Source organism: Cupressus sempervirens, chromosome 11, assembly GCF_028749045.1.
Source record: "Cupressus sempervirens isolate cs-2001-9-10 chromosome 11, ASM2874904v1, whole genome shotgun sequence".
Lineage (NCBI taxonomy): Eukaryota > Viridiplantae > Streptophyta > Pinopsida > Cupressales > Cupressaceae > Cupressus > Cupressus sempervirens.
In genome coordinates, this window is record NC_143128.1 from 184338899 (window position 1) to 184350919 (window position 12021).

At 33.1% G+C, this 12021-nt stretch overlaps 1 pseudogene; it reads left to right on the forward strand.

Moving 5' to 3' along the window:
- The first annotated feature begins 4438 nt into the window (after positions 1-4438).
- Positions 4439-12021, forward strand: part of LOC149528813 (shaggy-related protein kinase epsilon pseudogene) — a 40116-nt pseudogene continuing 32533 nt past the window's right edge.

The following is a 12021-nucleotide window of genomic DNA, read 5'->3' on the forward strand; positions in this document are numbered from 1 at the left end:
TGGGGGTAATGCCCCTAACTCAAGAAATCTAAAGCAACAAAGGAGCTACCTTGCATCAATAGAAGTAGATCATTGAAATATCAAAAGAATGATGTAGAGGATGACAACCTTGCATCTACCATATCTATGTCTCTAAATTCTATCTCCATTTTTATGTGTTGGTTATGTTGGGATCGAATGACCAAGGTTCATACAATTTAATGCAACTAGGATAGGTGGTATATCAATTTTTTGATTCTTTTAATTCAAAGAATTAAGTAAATGATTCAATAAATTGATAGGGTTTTGATTCGTATGAGGATTAACTATTGATGGTTTAATTGCAAGACAATTAAATAGGTCAAGTTTTACTAGTTAGACTTTGTGTAGCAATGGATAAGACACTGATCATCATTTCAGATGTATATTGAAGAGATCATATGGTTGCACAGAGCACAAATTAAATCAAATCATTCTTTTACTTTTTTGTATGAAGAAACAAATTGCTAGTCAACACTTATTTGCAATAGTCTTCTATGAGTTATAGTTAGCTGATATAATCAAGAAATACTTGCAAATATAAGAAGAATTCTGACCATTTCTACTATAGGGCATAGATTTTGAAGAAGAGAATATCAATGAGCAAACTATGAAGAAAGTATCAAATATCCAGTATTCTATCCTTGGGGTGCACTCGCCTAGGCCCTGTAAAGCTTGAAGTGTAGAAAATCCCTATGATTTTGTTAATATTGGTCAAGATTTGAAGAATTTTTAGTTAAATATAGGAAATAGCTAACCCTTAGACTAAAATTTTTCCTTTGCATCCTAGTATCAAGTCTTTTGTAACTTGGTAATTTTCAAACACCAACAAAATGGTGAGTCTACTGGGGAAGCTATGAAAGAAAAGAACTCTAAAATGTTGGAATTTTTATTGTGAGTCACTAATTTGATCATTAGTTCTATCATCTTGTAAATCTGCACTTGGGTGTTGGTTACTGCTAAGCAACAAACCTTGAAAATATGTGAAAGTTCTAATATCAAGGAAGTTGTGTGACACAAAATGGGCTTGTAGAGTTCCTTATTGGCCACATAGAGTTGTTTCCCTAAAAGTATACAATATGAATTTTATTAGGGTTGGGTTCCTTTTGTTAGATCTATTTTTAGAAAAGTTCCCTCATAAAAGTTCCTTGTCTTTTAGCCATTATAAAAGATATTTTCCCCTAGTAGGTGGTGATTCAGTCTTAGGTTTTGTTACTAGTGCTTTTATTAAAGAGAAAGATAGCTGATAAGAAGAAAATTATGAGATCTTATGTGAGTGGAAACCCCTATGTACCTTTGTATAAAGACTTAGCAAAAGGTGGTAAAAATAATTGGCATAAGAAGGGATAAAGTAGTCATGCTTGGAAACCTAGAGATAATTTCCAATTCCAACCCATAATTGATTAAGAAATTTCATCCCATAGATTAGAATCAGAGAATACTAGACTTCTAGGAAATCTTTTTGTTACACCTTTCCATGAAGAGAAACCTTACCAAGATAAAGTGGTATAATCTATGGGAGACATCATTTTCAAACCTAGTGTTGTAGAGGAAATGAACCATTGTCTTAGACCCATAAGTGTTCAATCTATTAGAGAGAATCTTGGGAAAGTTGCATACATTGAGAAAAATTTGATAGATTTGGATGACCTTGTAGAATCTAAAGCTAAAACCACAAACTATGATGATTTACTTTCTAAGGTAGAAGTCCTTAGAAGAAGGATTGTTGAAGAAGAAGACAAACCCATTTGTTTGAAAAGGACAAAGAGAAAATAACCATGAACACTCTTATTGAGAGAGATATTTTCTTAGAAGAATGGCTTCCTTGAAGGGTAAGAATAAGAAATTGGAAGAGAGATCCTCAAAAATACACTCTGATGTATTTGGAGATGTTGAAGATCTGAGATCTAAAGTCCAAGAGTAGGAACATCTCTTGAAAGAAAAAGAGGGACATGTTATCTCTCAAATAAAACCTTATACACCCATTGAACCTGAGACCATAGACCTAACTATGAAACATCCTAATAAGGGAAAATAGAAGGTTGTGGGAATACAAATAAATGAGCCTCAGATTCTTCTTAGCAAATCTTCTAGTCAAGTCATGTCTAAACTGGATTTAGACCTAGAAAAAGCTAAGAAAAGCTAAGAAGGAATGGGAGGATTTAGATAAAGAGCTTGAGAAGGTTGAGAATGAAGCACAAGCAATTGAAACTAGAAGAAAAATTTAGTTTATTAAGTCTATCTCTATTTTAGCTTCTTGGCCAAATATGTCTTCACAATTCATACCCTTTATTCCTTCTTGTATACCAACAATAAATAACCAAAATATATCCAAATCAGCCCATACTTCATCTTCAACTAAAAATATTCAAATTCATATCAATCAAAAAATCTAACAACCTCATATCCCCATCCAAAATCAAGTAGCTATAGCAAGTACATTAAATGCTGTAGGTTTTTAGAGAAGACCCATATACATGGAAAAGTAAAAACATATGTCATTTCTAGGAATCCTTTGGTTCCCACATCCAATCTCCAATGATCTTAGAGATAAGGTTGTAAATTTTTTAGGCAACAATGTAATTACTGGTGAAGAGCACTTAAGAACATTTGTAGGCATGCTTAATGATTATAAAGTGGAGCATGAAGATGTGGTCATGAAGTTGTTTGTGCATTCACTGATTGAGGATGCTAGGGATTGGTTCAAAAGATTACTTGATGATAACATTAATTCATGGAGTGATATGGAGAGGTTCCTTAAGGAGCAGTATGGAGATAATACAAATGTTGGTTTCATGTTGAATGATTTCAACAACATTAAGAAGAGCCCTAATGAATCTACATTTGATTTCAATTTGAGATTTTAGAAAGGGATGTACAAACTTTTCCAAGTAATGAGGTTAGGAGAGGATGTTTGTCTTACTACATAATTTAATGTATTTGATAGTAAGATGGCCTATACCCTTAGAGACAAGGATCCTAGAATCCTAAGATATGCTTACATGATGGTAGTAAATATTGAGAACAACAAAAAAGCCTTTGGGAAGATGGAAAGGAGAGATGAACCTAAATTGTTTAATCCAAGGAATAATAAAAAAGAAGGTGAGAAGCTTGCTTAAGATAAAAAACCTAAAGCGTATATAATGCGTGAAGTTCTAAATTTTCTTAAGAATATGAATCCATAAGCCATAATGAAAATAAGCAAAATAATGGTGATAAACCCCAATTTAACAACCATTACAATAGGAAGCCTAGAAAGAAAAATTATCCATATACTACTCAATAGAAGGATGGAAAACCTATCCCCAATCCAACTCAAGGCACTAAGGAAAAAGGTACACCAAATCCTCTACAAAGAAACTCTGTGAACATGGTAGATGATGTACCATGGTGTGTTGTATGTCAGTCTCATTACCCTGATTATTGTGTATTGGCTTAGTCATTTGTTGCAAATCAATGTGTACAAATTGAAGAGGGGGAGGAGGAAATGGGTCATGAGGATGTGGGTTGCAATATGATAAAATTATTTGATGATGGTGAGGAATCTAATCTAGAAGAATTTGAAAATGATATTGCAGATAAGAGAAATGTTTATCAATTACATCATCAACAAGTTTTTTCAGATGAAGAAGATCATGAAAAAAACAAGTTATGCACTACATTGTCAAGTGTAGATTGCATAAAATTTACAAAACCATCCAAAGAAGAGATTGAGAAGATCACTATAGAGATGATGCCCTAGATGCATAGTAATTATAATATGAGAAACATAACTATCAACAATGATACTAATAAGGCATTTGGCATCTTCATCAAAGATATTACTCATAAGATGAATGATGACAATAAAAAGAATAACACAATGATAGTTAAAGTCAAGGATAGTAAGAACAAAAGGTGGGAGTCCAAAAAGAAGGTACAATTTCAAGGAGTTGAAATTGTCAAGGTACGTATGCCCGAGAAGAAATCAGAGCTTGATGTCATCAAGAAAATGGTAGGGCCTACCACTCAAGTACTATCATCTTTAGGTATTTCTATTAATCCTACTATTTATGAACCTATTTATATGATATCTATATTATCTCAGATTATTGTCAAAGCTCCCTTATCTAAAATGTTTAGAATAGAGGAACATAGAAATAAGGGTCTTTCTTGGTTGGGTGGGATAGGAAATAATAATGTTATTAAGAAAAAATCTACTATCATGCAATAGACATGAGTCATAATAGAAGACAATGGAATCATGTCATCTATAGCCTACCTACAAGACATTTATCCTTTCTTCCCCAGTTTAGTCATTAATGATAGAACCTTAACAAATAGCATGATTGATTTAGGAGCATTAAACACCATAATTCCTTTCAAGGTTATGGAAGATCTTGGCTTAGAAGTAGACACCAAATAGGGTAGGTGTGGAGAAATGGATGCAGGTAAAGTGCCTATTATAGGTACAATTAATGCATTACTTTTTAAACTAGATACCTATCATGATGTTGAAATGACCATGGCAGTCCTTGTAGTTGATATTCTTCCCCATTATGGGATGCTACTCTCTAGAAAATGGAGTGCTACAATGGGAGGTAGACTAAAGTGTGACTTGTCATATGCCACTTTTTATATAGGAGGCAAGGCTATCAAAATTAATAGAGAACCAAGGGTTACTTATGTATTTGAAGATAGTGTTGATAAAGATGCTACATATTTCCTAGATACAAATGTTAATGCATTTAGAGCTAAACTGGTCATTCAAGAAATTGAGAAGCCTCCACCACTGATTGCACAAGAAGTAACCTATTGTATGGTTTCACACAACTTATGGAATATGTATTTTGATGGAGCAAGTTCTAAGGAACCATTAGGAGCTAGGGTAGTATTTATATCCCCTATGAAAGATACAATTAGATATTCATTTACTCTGAATTTTGCATGTACTAGTAACATTGTAGAGTATGAAGCACTTTTATTAGGATTAAAAGTTACAATAAACCATAAAATTAAGAAATTACATGTTATTGGTGACTTTAAATTAATTTTTTTTCAAGTTAGAGGAGTATATGTTTCGAAGAATAAGAGACTGAAATAATATAGGAATTTTTTTTGGAATATGATTGAGTGTTTTGATGCTTTTGGAATAATATGGAAAGATAAAAGTAATAATAAGATGGCTGACCTATTAGCTAATTTAGCTATTAAAATATATGACATATCATTTTCTAGTGTGTCAAAGATTGAAGTGCAAAGTAGGTCCTCAATCCTTGACAATATTCGGAATTGGCAAGTCTTTGAGGAAGATAAAGATATAATCAAATTTTTGAATTGTTAGGGTTGGTTCTGGGGGCAAGAAATCAACTATTTAGCATATGTTGAGAATTTTGATGGTAAGTAAACTATGCTCGAATAGGAGATTGTGCAATTAGAAACCAACAAGATCCCAAAAGGGTTGGTTGTTTTAGAGACTGTCTTTGACAATCATGATAGATCTAAAGTAGAAAACAAAGAGTCAAATGCTAAAGATTTGGAAGAAGTGAATCTAGTGACTAATGAAGCACCTAAGAAGGTATAAATTGGTAAAAAATTATCCCCTAAAATTAGACAAGAGTTGATTGGTTTGTTAAGAAAATATAGACATGTATTTTCTTGGTCATTTGATGACTTGAAAGCATATAGAGAAGATCTCTTTCAACATGAAGCTCCACTAAAATAAGTAGCCAAAGATTTTAGAGAGAAGAAAAGGCCAATCAATCCCACTCTTGCACCCAATATGTAGGAAGAGTTGATAAAACTTAGAGATGCTAGAATTATTAAGCCTATTAGGCATTTATCTTGGGTATCTAGTATAGTTCTAGTTAGGAAAAAGAATGGAGATATAAGGCTATGTGTTGATTTTAGAAACTTAAACATATCTTCATTGAAAGATAATTATGGCTTACCTAACATGGAGACAATGTTATAGAAAGTTACTAGATCAAAACTCATGTCCATGATGGATGTGTTCTTAGGCTATAACCAGGTGGTTGTAAAAGAATCAGAATAGTATAAGACTACATTTACAACACCTTGGGGTACTTATGTCTATAGTAGAATTCCATTTGGTTTAACAAATGTTGATGCTACCTTTCAAAGAGCTATGGATGTAGCCTTCAAAGCTATTATTGATAAATTTCTAGTAGTATACTAGGATGATTTAACAACTTACTCAAAAGATGAGAATGATCACTATATGCATCTAGAGAAGGTATTCATCAGAGCATTAAAGTTTGGCATTTCTTTGAACCCTAGAAAATGTGCATTTTTTGTTACAATGGGAAAGCTATTCAGGAACTTAGTTGGGAAAGGAGTCAAAATAGATGCTGAGAGAGTTGAAGCAATAGATAAAATTTAGAAGTCAAAGAATGTAAAGGGTATTCAATATTTCTTTGGGAAGATAAATTTTCTCAAAAGATTTCTCACCAACTTTGCTGAGGTAAGTAGGCCTATTTCTAAAATGTTGATGGATGAAGAACCAAGTATGACATTTCATAATATAAAACAAGAAATCAAGGATGCCCCTGTATTAAGATCTCCAAACTATGAAAAACAAGCTTATGCATAGGTTAAAGTAGTAAAGACATTTAGATGTTATTTAATGGGAGCCACTATAATTGTATTTGTTCCATGTGTTTGAGTAAAAGATATCTTCTCACTGTAAGAGGTTTCAAGGAGAATATGTAGATGGATGAAGAGGATCCAAGAATTTAATATTGACATCAAATTAATAAGTTGGTTAGAGGTCAAGGCCTTGCTAAACTAATGGCAGAAGCTAACCTTGAAGTAAACTAGATTAATCAACTTGATGATGATTATAGGAGTGATCTATGTGACATGGACACTTTTGATTGGTATAGAGATATAATATTCTACCTACAACATATGAAGACTCCATTAGGACTCACTAAAAATTAGAAGAGGGCTCTAAAGTTGCAAGCCATCAGATATATCATTGTCAAAGGTTAGTTATGGTGGAGAGACATGGAGGGTTTTCTTCTTAAATGTGTAAATGAAGATGAGTCCAAGAAGATATCGAGTGACATGCATGAAGGAGTGTGTGGGAGTCATTACATGGAAAAAAAAATTCGCACAAGATCCTTAGGTCTGGCTTCTAGTGGCCTGCACTATTCAAAGATGCACAAGAACCAGTAAAGAAATGTGATGCATGTCAGAGATTTAATGTAAAGTTGAAATTCGTTGGAAATCTACCATTGAAACCAGTGGAGGTGCAAGAACCTTTATAATAGTGGGATATTGATTTTATTGGTCAAATCTCAAATAAATCCAGTGGAGGGTATTCTTGGATTCTTGTTGCCACTGATTATATTAGGAAGTGGATAGAAGAAATTCCTACCAGGAATGCAACAAGAAAAGTGGTAATCAATTTCATATTGAATAACATTATTATTAGATTTGGATGCCCAGAGAAAATTATCATTGGCAATGCTATCTACTTTTGATCACATGATTTTACAAGAAGTATAGCATCACTAGATCTACTTCATCATCTTACCATCCCTAGCAAAATGGTTAGGCTGAGTCAAGCAATAAAATTTTTCTCAAGGTCATTAAGAGGATACTAGGAGAAAATAAGAGAGCTTGGGATTCCATGTTGTCTCTTCCACTATGGGTAGATAGGGTTACAATGAAAAAAACTATTTGTTGTGCCCCTTTTGATTTAGTATATGGAATCTAGGAAAGATTGCCTCAAAACAATCTAAACAAGATGTATAAGTTCATCTAGGTTTATGATGAAGGAATTTTTGATGATATGCAATTAAGAATGGATGATATCTTATAGTTGGATGAGACAAGAAGGGATGCTTTTGCACAAAATGTAAGATTTCAAGTACAAATGAAGTATTTCTATGACAAAAGAGCATCAGATAGGAAATTTCAGCCTCAAGATTTAGTATTACTATGGAATGCTAGGCTAGAAGACAAAGGAAGACATGATCAATTTGATCCTATCTGGCTTGGTCCTTATCAAATCCATACAAATAAAGGTGAAGACTTTTATTTCCTAAGAGAACTATCAGGTGATATTCTTGAGCTACCAGTTCATGGATAGTTCTTGAAGAGGTATTTTTCTTAAAATAATTGTTTTTCCATGAACAATAGCCTAGGTTTTCCTATATATTGTGTAACTTTTGTAAATATTTGTAAATCCTTGTATAGTCTCTTTTTCCTTGTACAATGTTTTCATGTGTGTTCTGTGTGTTTTACCCTACTTAGTCAGGTGTTCTCTATGAAAAATTTGTTAGCTTTTGTATCAGGTATGTGGTCTAGTTCTACTAGAAACTCTACATTCTTGCATGGATACAAGTTATACATCATCCCTAGATAGATGCACTAATGGCCTAAATTTTCACCTAGCAAGGATTTTGTCAAAACTTGTGAAAAATAGGTAGAATTGTGTTTATTCATGCCTAGGGTTTCTAAAAATTTGTGTTAACCATCATAAAAACAAACCCTAGGGAAATTATTTTTTCTTTATGTTGATTGAATTTCATTCAGAAATTGACTTGCATTTTAAAATAGGAATATGTGAAAAAACTTTTTTATGTCTTTATATCCATAAGTTTTTGAGCTAATATTGATTTTATATTTCATGCCCTTTCTATCTTTTAAGTTGCAACATTCCAAAATATTTTTAATAGAAACATCACTATGTTTTTCTTGCTAACCATGTTCAAGGTTATGAGGAGGCAAAATGGTCTATTCTTAGCTCAGCGTGGCTTCACATCAGTTATTGTTAACATTCATGTTAGAGGTGTGAATGAGAGAAACAATGAAAAGTGCATGATCACAAGTCATTTTTGGCTTAAGGGAATTGAAGTTGTGATGAAGGGAAAAAGGTTAGTTTCAAAAAGTCATCACAAGGTTATAGGCCAGAAAGTTGCAACCATGAGAATATAAGGAAATAGTTAACATGAATATAAGTGCAACATTGCAAATGGTTAGATAAACTATGACATATAAGTGGCAAGGATGTGAAAGGCCAATAGTGGTTAAGAGTTAAGACTAGTACATCTTCCCAAATGGTTAAAGGAAACCTTAGGTTAACATAGCGATGTTGTGAAAGCTTATAATCACATCATCGTAGGGTTACTTATTGAGTTAAGAGTTTAAGTTGAAAACCTACAAAAGATATCTAACAATGAAAAGAAATTCTCATTACTCTTTCACAAGGGTTTGAAGAAAATTGATTGCCTAAGATGCCCTGCTTCAAAATGCAATCATGTTGTTAAGAATTTAGGCCATCACAACATCACAAGGGTTTTTGATTGACTTAGTGTCAAAGTTGCAAAGTGGTGAATGCTTAAGATTGCACTATCGCAAGGCTTAGCTATGGTTATAAAATTGAAGTTGTGAACTTGCAAAATAGACTTAGAATAGTTAAAGTTAAGAGGTTAGTGCTAGCTTGCAAGGTTTATAGTCACTATTAAGATCTTTTCTATGAAGTTGCAAAAAGAGGTGATAGTTAAACAAAGAAGAAATTACATCTTCACATGGTTTCAATTGTTGTTAACATCTTAAGTTGTGAAGTGGCAAAGAACTATTGATTGCATTCTTGCAAGCTTTCAAAGAAAACTAGAATATTGAGTTGTGATGTTGCAAAGGATGAATTAGTAGTCAAAGAAAATGCTTGGTGCAACATCATATAGTTAAAGTAGACATCATGACTGCTGATTATGAGGGAGAAATAAGGTAGATATATAAAGCATCACATCATTATGAGCATGAAAGTTGTTAAGTCCCAAACTATAGTGAGGATGTAAAATGATGAATAAAGAGCTTATCACTAGATTGCAATCGTCAGAAGGGTAACGTGAAATGATGTTGTGAAGAAATGAACAAAGGGAATCACTTCCTCACAGGCCAAACCTAGTAGTTAAAGAAAAGAGATGTGAGGTTGTGAAATAGTAAGAAAAGACCTATTTGAATGGTTGCAACTAGAAATAAAGAAAGAGAAGAAACCATGGTGAAGCAAAAAAAAAGGTGGTGATTGCATCATCACAACTCTCCAATTTTAAAGTATAAAAGTTGTTTTCAATGGCCATGTCTGAGCTGGATAAAAACGGATGAGTTGGATGTATGAAATGTGAAGAGGCATAGATTTTGCTAGCTTTTCAAGGAATGATAGGTTTTTGAAGTGTGTAAATTTAATTTCCATTAATGCCATGCTCCTGTTGTAGAAATAGATAAATTCTGAGGGGCACAAAGATTTCCTTTACCAATTTTAGAATTATTTGATCTTTCAGAGCAATTTTGAAGTTGTAGAGTGAATTCAGAGTAATCTTCTAGTATATAGCACTCAAACTTGATTGAACTTTATGAAGAAATGGTTTAGGAGGAATAATAATTGATTGCATAAGACATAATTGAAGAACTAACATCACAAAAAAAAAAGCCCTAGCTCATTTGTTAAAGAGTGGATACATATTTTACTTGGCTCTTCTAATACACAAGATGCAAATGATCATGCTTTAAAGGATCCATATGGATTTTGTAGAGATGTAGAAGTTCTTGATAGAAATGGATATGAACTATTTTGGTTCTTCTACAATAATAGAATGGAGAAGATTTTAGTCTGCAACCCTTGGGTCATAAATTTGGGCAAGTTGATCATGCTAGAAGTATTTGTGGATGTTGACTTGGTGAAGGCTCTAATAAAATGCTACAATCTAGTAAGCATGTCATTCCACCAAAGAGAAAAAAGCATCTTTCTCACCCTAGATAAAGAGACATTCATAGAGACATTTGACCTGGGAGGCCCAATGACATTGCCTATGGATGTAGATGAACTAACTAAGAATTTCATGAAACATAAGAACTTCTATATGGGTAGGGAAATGACAAGAAATATCCCTTCATTCCATAAAGAGAAGGGAGAGATTCCAAAGAAGAAGGAAGTGGAGAAAATCATGCCTCTTGAATTCCTTCAGAGGTATTTCTAGAATACTATCTATGGCCTTAAAATCTTAGGTTTAGATGGAACCATGAATGCCCTTGGAGGACACTATGTCATGGTTATGAACATCCAAGACCCCAACACCAATGTTGGGTATTATTTTGTAGCATACATAATTGACAAGATACATGAGGACATGACTATTGCTCAACAAGGACATTTGGAGAACTTTAGGTTTCCTCATTATTCAATGATTATGCATCTAATCCTATTAAAAAATGTTGATGCATTTGATCAAAGCTTCTTCAAGTCCACCCAGGAGTGGGGAGAAAGATTACTAGTACAAAGGTGTATAATGGTATGGAAAAGGTTCTACCCATATTCAAATGTCATTTTTTAATAATGATTTTGTTCATCCTATTTGAAAAATGATAGGATTAGTGAATGAAAGAATTCCTAGAAGTGTTAGAAAGTTTGTTAAACCTAAAATGTACTATTATGGTGGCAAAAAATTAAATCATGATTGGCAAAGTGTCTTTTTGTTTCAAGAATATAATATTATCATAATTTACGATTTCCCTTAGGCACCCCACATTTTACTCAAATATGTCCATAAGAGACTAGGGTTTGTAGAAGTGTTTTGGCAATTAATTTCATTGAACAAAGGGCATTTAGGAAAACTTCTCAAAAAAGGAACATTCTTGTGTAGATGCACCAAGGTAGGATAATTTGAGATAGGAAAGAATGCCATTAAGGAAACTAATGCCTATTTAAGAGGCTATAAATTGTTAAACTAGGCTAGCTAGAAAATATGACCCTTGCAATGTAGTTAGAAATGCCTTGAAAAACATGAGAGGGTATAACCTACCCCTTAAAAAACCTATATGGGAAGAGGATGTCATTGTTGACAGGCTAAATGAGGATGTTTGTAGGGATAGGATGATTAAATATAGAGATATTGTTATTTTTGAATAGAAGATGAAAAAAATAGATCCATCCTTCAAGGGATTCTATCCTAAAGAAGACTACTGGTCAAGATTGGACAAGTGTGTAGAGAATTT